Genomic DNA, 22739 nt, shown 5'->3' with positions numbered 1-22739 from the left:
CCCATTTTTTGGTTGTCTGTACTTGGGGCCTCCTAGCATGGTACTGTTTGAAAGAAAATAAATGGAAATCATTCAATACAAAATATTTCTGTACTAATAATTTGCACAATCAGGCAATGTTGAGAGTTGCTGATGGTTAGTGGCAGGCGTCATTATTTCTCTTTTCAATGGAAATATCTATTGTGTATCTGTCTGACCACTGAATTTTGGAGCACACACCTTGTTTGATTTTACAGATTTATAACTGAAGAACATTTTATTTAAGCATAAATTATTCCTTGAATAATACCCATATCTGACTAAAACATGAAAATTAAAGTTTGTTAATTGGAAATTAATACATCATGTCTCTCTTCCAATAAGGTTGAAAAGTAAATCAAACTCATCTTTATATGGTCTTTGTGATATATGATAAAACACCACTGAAACACAGTGGGTACAATTAATGGGTCCGTTGAATCAACACATTTTAACCCTCACTTCAGATGATACTGAAAAATTTAGGCCAGATTGAATTTGGATATGAAATAAACAAGAAATTTTTTTGAGTCAAAACATAAAAGCATATACTGAAGAATTTATGTTAAATGTTAAAGATTTATGTCCACATGACAGAAAAACTCCCACTGTTGAATAAAAGGTTGATATATTGAAGTTCATTACAATTAAAAACGCTCAACAACATTAAAAGAGATAAAAATATAAAGTACAGAAAAGCAAACAGGTTTCTCTTTGAAGTGTGATTTTTAAAAAAAAAAATATTCCTACAAATTAACCATAAAAAGAAAAGATATCAGGTTTTACACTCTAAATTAACAAAAGTAATGGTGAAAATATATTCAAATGGGCAAGTACCATATTCAAATATGGTGAAACAACATTGGTCTCCATGGAAATGGAAATCAAAGGCCACAGTGAAACACTATAACACAGAGACCTGTAAGTGAAAGCTAAGGGCACAGCAGGAGCTGTTGGCGAGGATGTGGACCCAGCAGAAACGCCCATGTTCCCTAAGAGTAAACTAGTTTGAATGTGCAGTAAACTTAGCCTAAGGCTACACTATAAACCAGCATTTCTTCTTTTAGGTAAGCACCCAGCAAAAATAGCCTGTGCTGATGGTTAAAATGATCGATAGAATCATTCTCTGTTCACAGCACCATTGTCCAGAATAGCCTCAAACTGGAAATAATCTAAATTAACATCAACTGCATCAATTGAAGGATGAGTTTCTTAAAAGTTGGTGTATTCCTAACCCTAAAACACTAAAACAAAAAGTGAATTAAAAAGAAATATATCATATAATGTGTATGCATTTCACTGGTTTAACACTGAGTAAAAAAAGAGACTGACAGAAAACTGTACGTGTTCTTTACATGGAATCCAACAACAGGCAAAGCTGGAAGCTATGGTGTTGGGACTCAGATCACTGCTCATATCATGTGATTAAAAACCCATGAACAGTTCATGTTGTATGGTTTTCCCTTCATTTTTGGTCTCCTTTGATGAAATTTACATATATTAATGCAGTACAATATAATGCTCGATATATATGTATATTGTGAAATGATTAAGATCAGCTTAATTAGCATATCTATCACCTCATATATTTATAATCTTTTTGTGTGTGCTAAGGACATTTAAAATCTACTCTACTCACAATTTCCAAGCATAAAGTACATTAATTAACTATTGTCACTATATCTCTTCATTCTCATTCTTGCACACTAAAAAATCTGTTACCAGAGATCTGCTTTCTACTTATACAAGTTGAACACTTTCTAGATTACACATATAAGTGAGGCCATGCAGTAGTTTTTCTGTGCCTAGCTTATTTCACATAGTATAATAAAGAAATTAAGAGAAAAAAAAAAAAAAAAAACTAAAGAGCATCTAAGGTGAAAGTAGAAAGTTTAACTGTTTCTGTTTACATATTGTATGATATTATGCATAGAAACCCCTAGAGACTCTGTCAAAAAATTGGAAATTCAATACAATGATCAGTAGCATTTCTATACAATCACAACAAACTATCCAAAAAGGAAATCAAGGAAAATATTTTATCTGTGATACCACAAAATATCTCATCTGCGATACCACAAAATATGCTCTGGAATACTTTTCACCAAAGAACTGAAAAAGAAACATCTGGATGCTGAATGTTACAAATCATTGATCGAAGAAACTGAAAATATTAGAAAATAAATGGAAAGATGTCTCATATTTATAAAGACGAATCATTATTGTTAAACTGTTCTTGCTACAGATTCCAGGGCATCCCTATCAAAATTCCAGAAATATTTTCCCAGAAGTTAAAAAAAAAAAAGAATCCTGAGCTATGTATGGAACTAGGAAAGGCCCTGACTAGCAAAAACAATGTTGAGCAAAAAAACAAAGGTGGAGACATCAAACCTTGATCTCATAATCTACTAAGAACTCTAATAATCACAATAGTGTGTACAGACACACAGAAAGAGACAAATGGACCAATGGAACAGAGTAGAGAGCCTGGAAACAAATCCACACATCTGTGGACAACTGGCCTTGAATATAGGAAATGGGGATAGGACAGAGTAACAAGTAGTTTTGGAAAAATAGAAAATACACCTGCAAAAGAAAAGAATTGAACACATATCACATCATATGAGGAATCAACCCAGTATGATTATGAACTTATACGTAAGACCTGAAACTACCATGTTTTCTGGCAATTCACCACAGGGGGTGTAAGTCAAGGAAATGAAGTAAATATGTAGAAATCTGCATTCCTGTGCTTATCATGGCACTAGTGACAGTGGCCAACCTAACAAGGGAAGGACAAGAGAAATGTGGTAAACGTGTGTACACAGTGGCACAGGACTTGGCTTGAGAGAAGTAAACCCTGTTATTTGTCACAATGTGGATGCATCTGGAATATATTTTGCTGAGAACATCCCTTACCTTGATCTTGTAGTATATATGAATGGGAGGAAAAAATTAAAAACCTGTATACTTAATAGCTTTAAAATTGATTGCTCATTCTATATAAGATTTTTATTAAAAATCACCTTTGTCCTAGCAATCTGAAGCAATGTGTTTGATATCAATGGCATATTGACTTTAAGAACAAAATAGTACAATTCTTGTCTTTTCCCTTAATTTTACAATACTTCAATTACTAAGGCACACAGAAATCAGTATTTTGTTTTCCAGATATTTTTAGGGAACATTCCTCAAGCTTATCTGACAGTAGTCACTGACACCATGGGCTAAGTAAGCCAAAGAGTCTGGACAGAGAAACTGAGGTAATGGTAAAGACTCACCATGGAAGGAAGGTCTTTGCAGCTGCTGAGGCTGAGTTAGAAGCTGAGGGGAGGCCTCGCTTATCAAGCATCCCTGCAAGCTATGATCTGAGCTTGCCTGCGCTGCCTTGCCTCATGCTGTGTGCTGGAGCTTACTGAATCCCAGTCCTTTGTCTCAGTCCTGTTGCTGGGCAGAATTACTCAGGCATGCTTGGTTTGTTTACACCACCTCGACGTATAGTTTACCTATAGGCTGATTCTGTTATGCTTTAACAAGCATGTTAACCTGATTGGATAATGTGCCTATATATGTCTTGTACAATCCTAAGTAAAATTAGATCTGTGCCTTCAGAGCCTGGTCTCTGATGTCTGAGTGCACTAGGTAGGCACTGACATCCTCACCCTCAGCGGACCCCCGTCTCTGAACATCTACAGATATTAACTCGTTTAATCCACATCTGTACTTTAAATTATTCCAATTTACCTATAGGAACATCAAGACGCGGGAAGGTGAAATGCGTTTACAACATGAGATATCTACCTGGCCCCTTGGTCTGCAGTCCAAGCTCCTGACATTCCAAGCTTATCCTTCCCTCAGTCTCTTTCTCCTCCTTCATTGTGTTATTATTTGAGTTTCATTTGGTTGCTTCATAACGTGTTTCATTTTCTACAGTCTTGATCATTTTTAAGTAGCCACCTAAGACATTTTTTATCATTTTTTTATTTCTCATTTTTCTGTATTATGTAAATGATATATGATCTTTGAAAATAAATCAGATAAATGAAGTAAACCAAACTAATAAGCCCCCACCAAAAGGCTGACAATAGATTACATAAAAATAATGGTCCCATAAGATTAAAAGGAACTAAGAAAATTAAGATTTCATTGTACTTTTATTTAAGAACTATTCACTAAAATTTTAAGGAAAATTTTGAAAAAGAGTTCCATATCTGTCCTCCAATTCTCTCAAATGATACATAAGATAATGCATAATAGGATTAGTGAAATATTACTTTATTTATAAAAAATGGTGTGATTTATCTATGTGCTTTTCCGTTACACCATTAAATAATGTGTAATCAAGCTTCTTAAACAAGCCTTAGAGCCAGGCATGGTGGCACAGGCCTGTTATCCAAGTGGCTCAATAGGCTGAGGCAGGAAGATGGTGAGTTCCAGGCCTGCCTCAGCAACTTAGTGAGACCCTGTCTCAAAATAAATTAGAAAAAAGGGCTGGGGATGTGGCTCAGTGGTTAAGCACCCATGGATTCAATCCCTGGTTTAAAAAAAAAAAAACAATTTACCATTCTTTTCCATATTTTGTTGGTATTACTTATGCTTACCATGCTTATACTAGAAAACTCACAGAATTATTGTGATGTTCATCTGATTCAATAACCAGGAAGGCAATATGCAAATCATGATTGTGGTGTGGAATATAACTATTTATTTAGAAAGCTACTATATGAAGCACTGGTGAACTAAGTTCATCCATATTGCTTCTTAAAAATTCCATTTCTAGTACCCCATTTGTGTATAATGAATCAAAATGCAGTCTGTAAAAATAAAAAAGTAATTAAAAAATTAATAAAAATAAATAAATAAATTTTTAAAAATTCCATTTCTTTTCTATGATCATCCTCAAAACCATTCAAAGGAGTTGAGAGCAGCTCTTCAGGTTAGGAGCGAGCCTGCAGAGGAGAAACCTGCATGTGTCAGCTGTGCTCAGGACCCTCAAGATGAGGGGACAGCTGAGCAGGGCTGTACTGGTATGTGTTTACATGCAAACAAAATTTCTAGTGAGGCACATACTGTCAACTATTTTGCAAGTGTTCCTTCTTTTATAAAAAAATAGTTTTCTAAGGAAGGGATAGCTCAACTTGAGAGACTCATATTTATTTAAATATGTTTTACTCTTTATGCAAAATTAATTAGTGAGAAATTTATAAAACTAAGAAATTTTAACACTCAGAGTGGAGGTTGACAGAGAAGTGAGAAGTGAAGAATTTAACATTGCCTTGGATTGTACCCATACTTAAGTTTTTATTAGAGTCATATTATTCAGATAGCTATCCAGAAGGTTCAAACGCCTAGCCACTGGAGGCAAATCATAAATACGCAATACAGCAGAAATTTCCACATAATGAGCATAAATATCCTTTGAAAGAGAAAATCATAATCAAGCCTGCTGTAATCAAGTCTGCATTGTTGCATAAAGAATGCTAAGCAGCTGAGTGTGAGGCGATATTGAAAGAAAACCAGAGAGAAATTATTTTGAAATGTTTTTCAAAAAACATTATAATCCCTAGTTATTCAGCTAAAAGTAATTATGTTATAATTTATAATTAGGTGAGAGTCTGTATTCTTGCTAATAAAATTCTGAAATGAGTTAAAATTACTTGAAATGTCATTTCTTTCTATACAAACTTCCAAAGATTTTTGTCTTAGACTGAAACTGTAACTCAACTTCTACAAATATTAATAAAAGTTGATAGATTTTTAAATATACAATTTTAAATGTTAACTTCTTGCTCATCTGATGATAAATATATTTAATGTAAAATTTGCTTTAATAAAAGCCAGTAAACATTGTGATTATATTTCTCATTTTGAAATGTCTGGTGTGGTATGTTTGACAGAATAGTGGAAACAATCTGAATAGCATTTGAAAGGACACTTGCTGACTACATGAGATACTTAGTTTATTTGTAAACCTGCTCAGAACTAATGAGGAGACTTTTAAATGTGAATGGGGCATGTTTTCCTATAGGAGTATTACCCTCCTACTTATTTTCTTTTATGTAAATCAAATTTGAATTTTATAGTAGTTGGAGAGATATTAATCATGGTCTTTTAAAAAACATTGTTTCCTTTCTTTTAAAAAACATTGTTTCCTTTCTTTCAAAGATGCAAATCTGAAAATCTCATGCTGTGTACCTGGAGTATATACTTATTCTTGTCAAGCATTTTTCAAGGAAATAGGTATTGTTAACATTTACTTTGTTTACCAGGTACATTACATGAGGCACATATATATTTTATTTCATGTTGTATGTTTATTAACACACCTAAGAATTTCTGAACTCAAGTTTTCATCTATTTTTAACCAACTAAATAACAATAAACTTAAAAGGAGAAGACATAATGAAATTTAAATTTCCCACTCATTACAACTTTCAGATCTACTGATTTTTCTGTGACCTTTGTAATGATCACTCAACTATTAAAATGCATCAATCCACAGTTATTCCACTAAAAAGTGGCTATATAATTGTACTTTCTTAATCTGTTTTTCTAATTAAACTAACAATATCATGCTTTTTTCTAATTATTGACAGGAAATTTTTAATTTGTAGGTGAGATTTTCTCTAACTTTGTAGGACTACATTGTGAAACTAGCCATAATCAATTACTTAATCCTAGACAATGTGGTAGGCTAAATAAAGCAACATGCTAAATGAAGTATACTATTCAGGCAATGATAAAGTTGAATAAGATGCTAGTTTTTTTTCAGATCTGAATATCTGGGAAGTTCAGTTTTTTTTCTTTTTATATAAAATTAATCAGTGAAGTAAAATTATATTATAATAAGTTACAGATCTACAAATTTCATTTATGTACAAAATAATACAAATTATAGAAAAAAGTTTGAAGAATTGTCAATGTTGCTTCTGGTTTCCCTATAGGCACTTGAAAAGTCATAATTCTTCCTTCTGCCAATATTTCTGAGAAATTCCTTTTTCCCAGGTTATGTTAGCAGGGACCCAGGAGGTTCTACAAACTGTGTTTTGTCCATCCTATTGTGATTCACGTTGATTTTTCTTACAATATATTCAAGAGCCATTACTCTAAAATTTAATTTCTTTCTCAGAGTAAGAGTAACAAAAACTTTCTTTTCAGTTAATCTTACTTCTTAAAGCTTCACTTCTAAAATGTGTGCTTTATCTTTTCCCCCCAGATAAAGTTCTGATTCACATCATGATCATGACATTGAAGAACACATGATTTATCAATGAGGATTTTTATCATTTATATTATGAATAAAACTTGACTTTCTTTTTTAAAGACAATACATTTATTGTGTCAGTAATACTGAGTACAACTGTGAATGCTACAAAATAGAGGAAAATGTATTTCTTTGCCTTTAGCCTGCTCAGCACTTATTTAAGAAATATGTATTTTCATAGCATAGAACATATGTCAGGGACAATTTTGGCACAAGGCAAATAAAAACTGTTAATACTGCTGAAGGTGACCATAAGGGACATCATTCTAGATAAAGGTGGGCACATAAGCAAGAGAGTGTAATAAGATTGTGCATTGGCGATCAGAGAAGCACGCAAAAGAGCTAACAGAAGCATTGGTGGTTTTCTCCTTAATGACTCAGAAGAGACTTCACTGTGGGCAGCCTGAGAGATTTTTATCAGCAGGTAGTCCTGGAGGGAGTACGGACTGTGTCCTGGAGAAAGAGAGGAGGGATGAGGGTTTCTGCCACAGGGGTAGCCTCTCTAAAGGTGCAGAGAGGAAGCTTCTTAGAGTACTGGAAAGTACCCCAGCAGCCTAAAGCAAGCACCTGGGTAGTCGGTTGTGGGAGGAAATAAGTTTGAAGTCATAGGCAGCAGTAGGGTAAATATAAAGCTTATATTATGTAAACTCTACATTATAATAATGAATAATTTTAAACTACATCATACTTTTATTATGTAAACTTAGCAATTACTTTTCAAAAGTATAGGACAATAATTGATTATTACATTTTAGGAAAAAAGGTGCATAGGATTTTATAGGAATATAGATATATTCTGGAAGCTGTGGGACGCGTAGGGAGACCAGTTAGGAAAATATCACAATGGCCCAAGTGGGAACCCACAGCAGACTCAACCAAGACCACCGCGTTGGAAACACAGAAGAAAGGATGGAGTCAAATCCTGCTTAGTGATTACTGATCTCCCCAGAACTGCGGATTCTCTGGGTACACAGAGCTGTTCTGCATTCCGCCAGCCCCACAGTACTACCCCCGGGGACACATCTAATCTGTACCTGACGGGGTTGCCCACCCTTCTCCTTCTTGTGTCACACCTGTGAGTGCAAACACATCTCACCTCCCCCGTGACTCTCTTCAGTTCATCAGCTTCTTTCTTTCCCTCCTCTGAGGTCCACTTCTTTCACAAGAGAATCCCCTCATCATTCCCTGGGATTTTATCCATTGTCTTTTCAACACACTGCAAAATGCTTCAAATTCAGTGCGATCTGCAGGCAAATGACACCAATGTTTCCTTCATTCCTTATCCTGGATTGTAAGATTTTTATATACACATATTCCTTATGTCTAATCTGTGACTATATATAGAGTCACTATACATATATATATATACATATACATATATATAAATATATAGAGATATAGATATAGTCACGGATTAGACATAAGAATTAACAGGATATAATAGTTTGACAATTAGAACTTGAAGTCGGGTGATGGGGTTTTCCATGGTGTTCCTAACCAAGAGGGGAAATAGAAGATGAAAAGCATGAATATATATTTTAATGAATTTGAGGAGAGTGAAGAAAGCTACACAACTCTGACAGTGTGATGAACTTTACTGCTGTGGAGGTGCCCAGTGACAAGATTAGGCCCAAATGTGACAGCAGCATCTTGGGCACTGGCCAGCTTCCTGGGGGCTCTGTAGGAGAGGATTAGGAGGCTGAGGACAAATTTAACTATGACGATATTGACTGCCACTCCAGGGGAGCTCATGTGCACCAGGGAGGTGCACAGCGCTCAGGTGCACCAAGAGCACAGGCTTTGTCACCGCACAAGCCTGTCCCCGAAATAAATAGCCCTAAGGATGACCCAATTTCTCAACTTCTTTGGGTTTCAATTATCTCATCGCTAAAGAGAAAATAGTAATGCTTAGCTTCAAAGCTAATGTGAAGGACAAATAAGAGAATGAATTCAGAATAGTAGATCACACACAAACTTCCAGGTCAGGAATTTAGCTCATGAGTGGTTATTGATTTGTGAATCATCATCACACAGCTATTATTTGAAGTCAGGAGAGTAAATTAGATAATTCATCTAGAATATGGGTTTAGATTCCTGGAAAATCAGTGTTAAACTTCTGGTTAGAGCAGAAGAAAATCCTACAGAGTTATCATTAGCAAAAATAGAGTTAAAAGTGATTAAGAAAGGAGTATCCAAAAAGGCCAACTCATGAAAAAATATGCATATAATGTTTAGAGTGTCTGATTCTACAAAGGGGCATGAAATTGGTGTGCTGAAGAGAGGGACCCCACCAAAAAGAACTAAAGGGATATTGGTGTCATTTGCCAATAGATTGGTTTGAATGGAGAGCGGCCTGCTGTGTGCTAAAGAGAGAATGAATGAAACAGAAGGAATAGAGTGGGATGCTTTTGTGAAATAACATGCATATAAAACAATGAAAAGCATTAAGGTGAGACCTAGAGAGTGGCACAAAATTGAGGTGCGTATTTGCGTGAATTCAGACGCATAAGAGAAAGGCTGAAAATACAGAAAAGTGAGATGATGGTACTCAGAAAAACAGAGATTAGATAAAGATCACAGGCGGATAGTAAATACAAGGCCAGCAGAATGTGGAACTGCCGCATCACCGAGGATATATTTGCAATTACAGGAAATCCAGTACTAGGAATTCTTTTTCTTTTTTTTTCCCCTCATGGTCTGAGTGTGGGTTGAAAGTACAAGAGGCTCTCAGGAAGTCCTGTGCAGATCTGTCAGTGTCAGAGAAATAAATGCACACACACACACACACACATATATATATGTGTATATATATATATAATATATATATATATAAAAACATGTAAATATATAAATTTCCAAATTTATGTTGGCTTTAAATGGCTATTATAATGTTGAAACTAACATCTGAGAATTTTCCCATAGAAATGTAACTAAATGGTTTTACAAAATATGCTTAGCTAATAAAGCAAAATGAACCATGTGCTCTAAAAAGACATAGGGAGAAGTAAGTGAGTAATCGTTAGAGATGTGAAAAGCAACCTTTGAACTTCTAACCATGACCTTTGACAACTGTGCAATCTCAGTGCTGTCACCAAATCAGTTCCTTGGTGTCACTTGTGCCAGGTATACTCCAACACCGGAGCCTGATTCTTACCAGCTCTAGGTTAGAGTAGCTGTGGTTTTGGAAAGAACTGTCAACATTAACCTAAATTCCTTCACTAAACTAACCAATTCAAAAGTGAATTTCAGTTGGAAATATTTATTGGACAGGTTCGTTCTGGTTTAAAAAAGAAAAAAAAGGAAAAGAAGAAAGAAAACTCAGTAGCTCTTCAATTTTTTTTAATATTTAATTCTGTGTGTCACACCGTGGAGATTTATTTGTCCTTTATTTTGATATATGTTTTGAAAATACATTTCCCAGTTTATTAACAATAATAAACACAAAGATAGTACTTTTTTAAAGTGATGACTAAAATTATTTCTTCTAAGAAGTCATGTTTTATTTATTTATTTATTTATTTATTTATTTTTTTTTTTTTTTTTGGTGCTGGGGATCGAACCCAGGGCCTTGTGCATGCAAGGCAAGCACTCTACCAACTGAGCTATCTCCCCAGCCCCAGAAGTCATGTTTTATAACACTTTCAAATTCAAATTATTTCTTCTAAGAAGTCATGTTTTATAACACTTTCAAATATATTGTATATCTATCTACCTACCTATTGGTAAAAATAAACTCAGGCTACTTTTGCCTGTTACATTTTATTTGTTTCTACGACAGAAGAAAAGCCATTTAAATATTAATCTCAAGAATCTATAGTTTAAAAATAATGAATATTAACATGACCTTCTGGATAGTCAAATGTTAAAGTAAAGACTATATTTACTTAAGTACAGATGTTTGAACTCTAACAAAAATAAAAAGATAGATTGTATTCAAAGAGCTAGGTATGTTGTGACCATTGTAGACAGTTTTTTATAATTATGTGATATATGTACTTCCGGCTCAAAATAGCAAATCGATGAAAGTGACATCAAAAACATATTGTCTTTTCTCTTTTAATTCCTAAATCAGTGAGTGGTATTCTTTTAAAACTTTTATTTAAATGAACACAAAGCATCAGATTTTCAGGACTTACAGAAGGCTATAATATAAAATCCGTTTACATAAAATAGAATTATTGTTGTTGACTACATTGTAATCTTTTCTCTAGTTCTTTTATATAAATTTGTTCATGTCATCTTTAGGGCCAATTTTTATTTAAATTTTGTTGCATGAATTAGCAATCATTCTGTTTAGTTTACTTTGATTCTGTAAAGGAGAATGAATGAATTCAGAACAACCCACCACTCACACACAGAGGCAAAGCAGGACAAAGATAGGAAAAATTCTGTCCCGTTGTGTCCAAACAATTAGGGGTGTCAAGTGAGTGAGGGCAGTTGGGAGCCAGCTCTGCCTGCCTGGGTGTCCATGTGCTGGGCTGTGCTTGGTGTTAATAGTCAGCTACATGGTATGCAGCTGTGCACCCCTTAACAATGGGAGGACTCTGAGATCTGAACTGCCAGGTGATTTTCTTGTCCTTGGAACCTTGAAGAGATCAAAGAGTGTTTAATATTGTACAATTAAGGCCAACATAAATTTGGAAATACTAATAAATATATATATTCAAATTAAGTCCATGACAACATACTTAGGTGACATAGTCTTACGGGGTCACCATCATGTGCAGTCTTACCTTGATCCAAATGTAATATTTTATCACATGGCTATACATGGATGAGGTTCTTCCACTTTCATGAAAAAGTAAAGATTTTTAGATCAGTGTTTCAAAATTCCTTTGTAATCCCAAATCATGAACATTCTTTGAATTTTAAATGTGTGTTGTTAGAAGGAAGAAACCCTGTTTTTCACACCTTTATGATTCATTCTACATCATTTGGTTTCTTTAATGTCTTTTTTAAGTTCATTTTAATCGACACATAGTAATTATATATGCTTATGAGCTACAAGGTGACTTTTAAATATATTTGTACAATGTGTGATAATCAGATCAGGTCAATTGACATTTCTACTGCCTCAGACATTTATCATTGCTCTGTCAGGAACATTCAAAACTCTATCTATAGCTATTTTAAAATATTGAATTAATTGTTTCAAGCGTAGTTACCCTACTGTGCTATTGACTATCACAAGTTATTTCTTCCAGCCAACTGGGGTCCCATATGCTTTAAACAATCAACACATTTTTTGAAGATGTGGCTTTGACTTGATACCAGAGATAATCAGTTCCAGAGGTACCTGTCAGCTGGGTCCCCAAGACAGTGATTAAACTACCTATTCTGTGGCATGGAGTAAGAGGATCCCAAGAGCCCTAGCTAGTGGAGCTGTGCCTACTAATAATGTAAACGTGAATAATTAGAGCTCTAGAGTAAGAACGAATAAAGGTGTCAATAAGAGGAATGTTCCCTTTACTGGTAAGCAAACTAGAAGTCTGGGTTTAGAAACATGTTCAAGAAACTGAGAATTATCCTGTGGTTTTAGCTACTCTAGAGAACTGCACAGAAATTTGAAAGCATTCTTTCTTAGAGGAGTTTAGAATTTATTAAGATATGTAACTAAATGTATATAGATGTATATATACCTATAAAGCTGATAACAGATAGAAAAACATACTATACAATAAGAAACCTTTAAAAGAGACAAATAGCTGCCATAGGCGAAGTACTGAGCAAATTGCAAAATGAATAGTCACCATTGTATGCACTGTACTGATAGTGATATTATGGACAAAGCTACAAGTGATGAAGTTGAAGAAACTTAATTATTTCTTGATAGAGCAATGGAATATGACTTGAAACCTCATGAATCATCAGGCGAATTAAAGGTGTGATGGTCTCATGTTTTGCATTCTACAAATGACTACAAAGACTCATGAAAGGCCCACATTTAGAGCATATAAGCACATTTGATGTTCAAAGACAAAGCCTGGTACCTTTTCTTATATATCGGCAGTAAAGTGCTCTATCTACAGTTTGGTGTTAAATGGATATAAGAACACATAGTACTTCCAAGTTTGTTGTTTAATCAGTTTACAAAAATTCCTTCTCTATCTCATATTTTAAAAAAGTAATTTTCAGGTGAAAATAAATAAATTGTTAGTTGTACCTTATTTATTTTGGACTAAAATATTTTTTATGGCATATGAGAATATTCTTTGGTGGAAAACCAGTCTCCACATGATCAGAATGTGTCTGATCTGACTCACTGCTGCTCCTCACTTCCAATTCCATTAATTTAACTGCCTGTATGACTTTGATTTCTTTCTTTTTTTTTTTTTTTTTTATTTTGCAGAGCTGGGGATTTGAACCCAGGACCTTGTGCTTGTGAGGCAAGCACTCTACCAACTGAACTATATCCCCAGCCCTGATTTCTTCTTTATGTATTTAAATACTGTGCTTGTGAACCCTCTTTCCAGACTATCATTTCAATAGAAGGAATTTTGTTTTTCATTGAGGACTTGAATTTCTCTAGTATATTATGTGACTGCTTGAAATCTTTATATGCCAAGTGGGAACAATATTTTTTTTAAATCCTATTTATTTTTGGAATTATTTTGATGCTTTTGAGACTTTAAAGACATGCTTATCTTCATCTATCACTTTACTGAAGTTGAGTGTGTTTTGGTGCTCAAAATAAGGTCAGCAACAACAATTAAAAAGAAAAAAAAAAAACACAAGCAACAACAAAAAACAAACTCTAAATCTTCAGTTCTGACCTGAGTTTTCTTCTATCTCAGATTCTGACTCCTCAATTCCTTACTACACTGAAAATCCCCCATGCCTTTAAAGATGTAGTCCCAAATATTCCCCAGATTTTATGGTTGTACTGCATTGTTTTTTGATGTGATGCTGGTGTATCATCACCACACAACTAGCATCCAGAAATCTAGCTGAGAGTTGTGGCCTTATTTTATGCATTTTTGAAGATTTTTGGTATATGGCTATGAGGTTGCACAAGTCAGGCAGAAATTAATCATTGAAATAAGTTATAAATAGTAATATTTTAGCAGATTCTCTCATTACAAATGTGAAAGAGATTATAAAATTAATAATGAAAATCAGTTACGCCATCTTCCAGAAGAAATTGATATCTGTAAGAGTTAGTTTTTTTACAAAAACTCAGAGAGATGTAATGACTAATCATGAGCTAACATTTCAGTTTTAAAATCATTTAATATTTCCATCATATAAAAGCATGGGTAAAAGAGAAGTCCACAATGTTACATATTAGCAATATTCTAGAGTAAATAATTTTGCAAATAAGGAAAGCAAGATTCTAAGAGATACATTTGAGCCACACCAAAACAACAACAACAACAACAACAGCAACAAATCCCAGAATTCCATTTGCCATTTTCACATTAGAGCTTGTTTCTTTGAATTTAAGCCTTTGAGGAGAACATTTAAATTGGATTCTTGATTTTTTATTTTCTGAATAACTTCATGAAAAAAAAGTGTTAGTGCTAACAAAAGTGTCATTTAAAATAATTAAGCAAATTTTGTGTCGGCCAATTGCAATAAATAAATAACTTGAAAAAGTAAAAAGAAAAAAAAAGAACAAAACGACAACTTGATAATGAGATAATAATACACGCTGTGTGAAAGCCAGTTAATTGAAGGTTTGTCATGACCAGTGAATGCTACTTCTAAATCCTCTTGAGAAAATAATAGCCTGTTAAAAGAAGAAAAATAATCAAGAGGAAGAGATTGCAGAGAAGTACAAATTAGCATATTCTTGATCTATGCGTTGTCAAAATATAACGGTCACTCTTAGCTCATAATAAAGGAGAACATGGCTAAGTGGACTGGTTAATTTAATAAAATTTATTAATCCAAAATTTTACAGCAGTCCTATTAACCTTTTCCTGTGTGCATCAGGTTATATTCTTTTCTAGACCGTGGATGAGGAGTTCAATTTGAAAATATATCCATTTAGAAATGGCACGTCTTCCCTTACCTTCACAATCCTCCAGGGGGAGCTGTTCTGCAGCAGCCTTGTGCTGGAAGACAGGTCAGAACTCAGAATACCTAGTCAGGTAAGCTACTTTTGTTTTGATATTGTGCGCACCTCTCTGAAAATGGCGTTTTTCCTACACAGTGGAGGCTCACAGAAAACTGTAGAGGGATGAATCAGGTAACACTTGGTTTATATTGGAAAAATTAAAAACGAACGTTGTTTTCTAATATGCAAATCTTGTCTCTATCATTCAGATAATTGGTGACTGATGTCACTGATGTCTTCTGCAAAGGTCTGTCATTTCCTCATCAAGACATATTTTGGCCTCTTGGATATCATGGGTCGGATGAAGAGCTTTTGGTCAGGTAAGCTGGCTTCTGCAATAGCTCTTTCAGTATATACTTACAATAGTGATCCTTCTGGTGGTGGAACAGTTATGAGGTTCAGCTGCTAACTTGGGAGTAATAGCAGTGAATATCTGATGGCTTCAAGTTCCACTGAGCTGATTATTAAGTGTCCTGTGGTCGAACTCTGTATATTACTTGCCTCACTGGTGTGGTCTAGTGGCCTGCAGATCCTTCAAGAAGGAGTTATCTCAGAACTTCATCCAAACCTCCAAAATGTCAGTATCTATCTCTTCAGGCACAGATTCATTATTTTTTCCCCTCAGTTCAAATTTACCCACTTGAAAATCTTAAGGTCACATCAAAGGAAAATAGAAGACAAGTTTTGCTAAACATTTGCAAGTAGCCCAGAATACCCCCTCTAGCAATCAAACTGCTGTTTATTAGACACAAAATAAGTCTAAGAACTGACTTAAATTTGAGGGAGAGGTTGAGATTCTCTTACTTGTGACTCATTCTGGTCCAAAGACTTTATATTTCTTTACTTACTTGTGATTAGTGATATCTGTCCCTTCAGAGGCCTTTATTGAGACTTAAATTTTGAATTTTAATTACACAAATACACGTGCACACACACATATGGTTAACCATGCTAGCAGGATGGAGACAGAAGTTTGAATATTTAAATTAATAGAATAAATACAATCATAATAATAGCAAAATGTTCTTCTTAATTATATTCTTAACATTTTTAAATGATTTGCATTAGTAAGTTTCTGTAATTTTGTTTGTTTAAAGGCCTTCCCCATACTAGTGGATAAGTTGGAGACACAAGATAGTAGCTACCATGATTCAAAGTAGCATAAAATCCTCCATTTCCACATAGTGCTACTAAAATTAATTGATCAAACTCCCTTTTTGTGTTTTTATTATCAAAATTCTAAATCTAATGAATATCTAGTTAGGTGAGTTCTAGCCAAAAATTCAGACAGACAAATTAAACATCATGATTCATGGTCTATCTATATATTCATATGAAATATGGCAGGATTAGTATTTCCCAAACTTCTTGTCTAACCATTTAGCAGATGCGAGATGCCTAAGCAAAGCAAACGAATGAAGCCTCAGGTCATTTACTTAAAACAAATCTGCATTCCCAGTTAACAAAACTTTTTGAATTCATACTAATCCCTCTGGTTTGTCTTCTAATTACAATAGGAGAGCATTGTCCCCTCAAGTCAAAGGCAAGACTGTAATCATGGATCACACAATTTCTTTTTTTTTAATATATTTTTATTTGTTCTAATTAGTTATACATGACAGTAGAATGCATTTTGACACACCATATATAAATGGAGTATAACTTCTCATTCCTCTGGTTGTACATGATACAGAGTTACACAGGTCACATAATTGTGTACACACATAGGGTATTAATGTCCAATTTATTCCACTACCATTCCTACACCCATGACCAATCCCCTCCTTTCATTCCCTTCTGTCTGCTCCAAAATACCTCTGTTCTTCCCATACACTTATTGTGAATTAGCATCCACATATCAGAGAAAACATTCAGTCTTTGGTTCTTTGGGATTGGCTTATTTCACTTAGTATAATATTCTTCAGTTCTATTTACCATAATTTACCAAATGCCATAATGTCATTCTTCTTTAAGGCTGAGTAATATTCTATTCTTTATGTATTCCACAGTTTCTTTATCCATTCACCTGTTGAAGGGCACCTAGGTTGATTCTGTAGCTTAGCTATTGAGAATTGAGCTGTGATAAACATTGATGTGACTGTGTCACTGTAGTATGCTGATTTTAAGACCTTTGGGTATAAACCTAGGAGTGGGAAAACTGGGTCAATCATGGTTCCATTCCAGTTTATCTGAGGAATCTCCATACTGCTTTCCAGAGTGACTGCACCAATTTGCAACTCCACCAGCAATGTATGAATGTACCTTTTCCCCCACATCCTTGCCAACGTTTATTGTTGCTTGCATTCATCATGATCGCCATTCTGACTGGAGTGAGATGGAATCTCAGTGTAGTTTTGACTTGTTTTTCTCAAATTGCTAGAGATGTTGAACATTTTTTCATATATTTGTTGAGCAGTTGTATCTCTTCTATTGTGAGGTGTCTGTTTAGTTCCTTTGCCCATTTATTGAGCAGGTTAATGTTTTGTTGGTGTTGAGTTTTTTGAGTTCTTTATATATCCTGGAGATTAATGCTCTAATCTGAGGTACATGTGGTAAAGATTTTTTACCATTCTGTAGACTCTCTCTTCATGTTATTATTGTTTCTTTTGCTGTGAAGTAACTTTTTAGTTTGATATCATCCCATTTATTCATTCTTGATTTTAGTTCTTGTGCTTTAGGAGTCTTCTTAAGGAAGTTCAATCCTAAGCCAACATGATGGAAATTTGGAGATACTTTTTCTTCTCTTAGGTACAGGGTCTCTGTTCTAGTGTGTAAGCCTTGGATCCACTTTGAGTTGAGTTTTATGCAGGATAAGAGATAGAGTTTAATTTCATTTTGCTACATATGGACTTCCAATTTTCCCAGCACCATTTGTTGAACAGGCTATCTTTTCTCCATTGTATGTTTTTGGCCCCTTTGTCTAGTATGAGATAGCTGTATTTATGTGGGTTTGTCTCTGTGTCTTCTATTCTCTACAATTGTTCTACGTATCTGCTTTGGTTCCAATACCATTCTGTTTTTGTTACTATGACTCTGTAGTGTAGATTAAGGTATTGTGATGCCTACAGTTTCATTTTTCTTTTTTTATTATTATTGACTGCATTCTGATTCATTGTACACAAATGGGGTACAACTTTTTGTTTCTATGGTTGTACACCGTGTAGATTCACACCATTCGTGTAATCATACATACACATAGGGTAATGATGTCTATGTCATTCCACCATCTTTCATACCTCCCCCTGCCCCTCCCATTTCCCTCTTTGTAGTCTAAAATTCCTCCATTCATTTCTTACCCCCAACCCCCTACCCGCATTATGTATCATCATTTACTTATCAGAGAAAATATTTGACCTTTGGTTTTTTGGGATTGGTTCATTTCACTTAGCATGATATTCTCCAATTCCATCCATTTACCTACAAATGTCATAATTTTATTGTTCTTTATGGTCAAACAATATTCCATTGTGTGTATATATATATACCACAGTTTCTTTATGCATTCATCTGTTGAAGAGCATCTAGGTTGGTTTCACAATCTAGCTATTGTGAATTGAGCTGCTATAAACATTGATGTGACTGTGTTACTGTAGTATGCTAATTTTAAGTACTTAGGGTATAAAAAGAGGAGTGGATTAACTGGATCAAAAAGTGGGTCCATTTCAAGTTTTCTGAGCAATCTCCACACTGCTTTCCAGAGTGGCTGCACCAATTTGCAACTCCACCAGCAATGTAAAAATGTGCCTTTTTCGCCTACATCCACACCAACATCTATTATTGCTTGTGTTCTTAATAATAGACATTCTAATTGGAGTAAGATGAAATCTTAAAGTTGTTTTAATTAGAGAAATAAATTTCTCTAATTACTAGAGATAATGAGCACTTTTTCATATATTTGTTGATCATTTATATATCTTCTTCTGTAAAGTGTCTGTCCAGTTCCTTGGCCCATTTATTGATTGGGTTCTTTGTATTTTTGGTTTAAAATTGTGTAAGTTCTTTGTAAATGTTGGAGATTAGTACACTATCTGAAGTGCATATGGAAAAGATTTTCTCCCACTCTATAGGCTCTCTATTCACATTATTGATTATATCCTTTGCTGAGAAAAAAAAACTTTTTAGTTTGAATCCATCCCATTTATTGATTCTTGCTTTGATTTCTTGCGCATTGGGAGTCTTGTTAGGGAAGTCTGGTCCGAAGGTGACGTGATGAAGATTTAGGCCTACGTTTTCTTCTGTTTGATGCAGGGTCTCTGGATCTAATTCCTAGGTCCTTAATTCATTTTGAGTTGAGTTTTGAGTCGGGTGAGAGATAGAGGTTTAATTTCATTCTACTACATATGGATTTCCAGTTTTCCCAGCACCATTGGTTGAACAGGCTATCTTTTCTCCAGTGTATGCCTTGTCTCCTTTGTCTAATATGAGGTAACTGTATTTTTGCTAAGAATTGCTGTGGGTATTCTGTATCTCATTTTTCCAAATGAATTTTTGTGATTGTTTTTTCTATTTGTATGAAAAATGTCACTGAGTTTTAATAGGAATTGCATTAAATCTGTATAACACTTTTGGTAGCATGGCCATTTTGACAATGTTAATTCTGTCTATCTGAGAGTATGGGAGATCTTTCCATCTAAGATCTTTAAGTTCCTTCTTTAGTGTTCTGTAGTTTCATTGTAGAGGTCTTTCACCTCTTTTGTTAGATTCATTCCTCAATTTTTGTTTTTTGAGGCTATTGTGAATGGGGTAGTTTTCCTAATTTCTCTTTCAGAGGATTCATCACTTATGAATAGGAACACATTGTTACATCCTGCTACTTTGCTGAATTCATTTACTACTTCTAGAACTTTTCTGGTGGAATTATTTGGATCTTCTAAATATAGAATCATGTTGTCAGGAAATAAGAAGAATTTGAGTTCTTTTCCTATTAATATCCCTTTAATTTCTTTCTTCTGTCTAATGCCTCTGGCTAGAGTATCAAGGACTATATTTAATAAAAGTGGTTAAGGAGGGCATCCTTGTCTTTTTCCAGTTTTTAGAGGGAATGCTTTCAATTTTTCTCCATTTAGCATGAGATTGGCCTTGGACTTAGCATAGATAGCTTTTACAATGTTTTGGTATGTTCCTACTATCCCTAGTTTTCCTAGTATTTTGAACATGAGTGGGTGCTGTACTATCTTCTTAATGTTTTTGTATGTGATTTGCCAGAATTTTATTGAGAATTTTTGTACCTATGTTCATCAGGGATATTGGTCCCAAGTTTTCTTTCCTTGATATGTCTTTGGTTTTGGTATCAGAGTGATACTAGCTTCACAGAATGGGTTTGGAAGGGTTCCCTCCTTTTCTATTTCATGGTATAATTTGAGAAGTATTGGTATTAATTGTTCTTTGAAGGTGTTGTGTAACTCAGTTTTTCTTAGTAGGCTTTTGATGGCATATTCTATTTCATTGTTTGAGATTGATCTGTTCACATTGTGTATGTCCTCCTGGTTCAGGTTGGGTAGGTCATATGCCTCTAGAAATTTGTTGATGTCTTTGTGATTTTATATTTTATTTGAGTATAAATTTTTAAAATAGTTAAAATAGTTAAAATATCTTCTGCATTTCAGCAGTGTCCATCATGATATTTCCTTTTTCATCATGAATTTTAGTAATTTGAGTTTTCTCTTTCTCTTTGTTAACGTGGCTAAGGAATTATCAATAGTATTTACTTTTTCAAATAAAAAATGTTTTGTTTTGTCAATTTTTTGAATTATTTCTTTTGTTTCAATTTCATTGATTTCAACTCTGATTATAATTATTTCCTGTCTTCTATCTTTTTTGGTGTTGATTTGTTCTTTATCTAGGACTTTGGGTTGTATTGATAGGTCATTTATTTATTGGCTTCCTATCCTTTTAGTGAATGAGCTCAATGCAGTGAATTTTCCTCTTCACATTGTTTTTATGGTGACCCAGAGATTTTGATATGTTGTATCACTATTCTCATTTACTTTAATTTTTTAAATTTCCTCCCTGATTGCTTCTGTTATCCATTTATCCTTCAGTAGTATATTATTCAGTCTCAAGGTGTTAGAGTAGCTTCAATTTTTTATTCTATCATTGATTTCTAATTTCATTCCATTATGATCTGATAAGGGTGCAGGATATTATCTCTGTTATTTTGTACTTGCTATGATTTGCTTTATGGCATAAGATATGGACTATTTTAGAGAAGGATTCATGTGCTGCTGAGAAGAAAGTGTGTTTGCTCATCAGTGGATGAAATATTCTATATATGTCTGTTAAGTTTAAATTGTTGATTGCATTATTTAGTTCTATAGTTTCTTTATTTGATTTTTGTTTGGAAGATCTATCCAGTAGTGATAGAGTTTTGTTCAACTTACCCAGTATGATGGTTGTGGTCTATTTGATTCTTGAAATTCAAAAGGTTTATTCAATGTATGTAGATGCTTCATTGTTGGAGGCATAAATATTGGTGATTATTATGTCTTGTTGGTGTATAATTCCCTTAAAACAGTATGAAAATATCCTCCTTTGTCCCTTCTAATTAACTTTGACTTGAAGTTCACTTTTTCTGGTACGAAGACAGAAGTCCCTGCTTGTTTATGCAGTCCATGTGAGTGATATGTTTTTCCCATCCTTTCCCCTTCAGTCTGTGGATGTCTTCACCTAGAAGGTAGTCTCTTAGAGATACCATATTCTGGGGCCTTTTTTTTTAAAACCCAGTCTTCCAGTTTATGTCTTTTGAATGGTGAGTGTAAGTTATTAATGTTCAAGGTTATTGTTTGATTTGTGTTCCTGGTTATTTTGTTTTATTTCTAATTTTTAATTTGAATTAGTTTCTCTTTTGACTGACTATTCCTTTATTGTAGTTCCTCCCTTTGCTGGTTTTTACTTTTTTGATTTTTCATTTCATCTTCATGGAATATTTTGTTGAGATTATTCAGAAGCACAGGCTTGATGGTTATTAATTCTTTAAATTTTTTTTCTTTATCATGGAAATTTTTCATTTTATCTTCAAATTTGAAGCTTAACTTTGTTGGATACAGGATTGTTGGTTGGCATCCATTTTCTTTCAGAGCTTGGTATTCCAGGACCTCTTAGCTTTGAGTGTGTGAGCTGAGAAATCAGCTGAGATCCATATTGGTTTTCCCCTAAATGTAATCTTGTATTTTTCTCTCATAGCCTTTACAACTCTATCCTTATTCTGGGTGCTAGGCATTTTCATTATAATGTGCCTTGGTGTGGGTCTGTTGTCATTTTGTACATTTGGGGTCCTGTAAGGCTCTTCTATTTGATTTTCCACTTCATTCTTTGGATTTGGGAAATTTTCTGATATTATTTCATTGAAAAGATTGTACATTTCTTTGGTTTGTATCCCTGCACCTTCACTTATCCCAA

This window comes from Sciurus carolinensis, chromosome 10, assembly GCF_902686445.1.
Source record: "Sciurus carolinensis chromosome 10, mSciCar1.2, whole genome shotgun sequence".
NCBI lineage: Eukaryota > Metazoa > Chordata > Mammalia > Rodentia > Sciuridae > Sciurus > Sciurus carolinensis.
Note: the sequence above shows the minus strand (reverse complement) of the source record.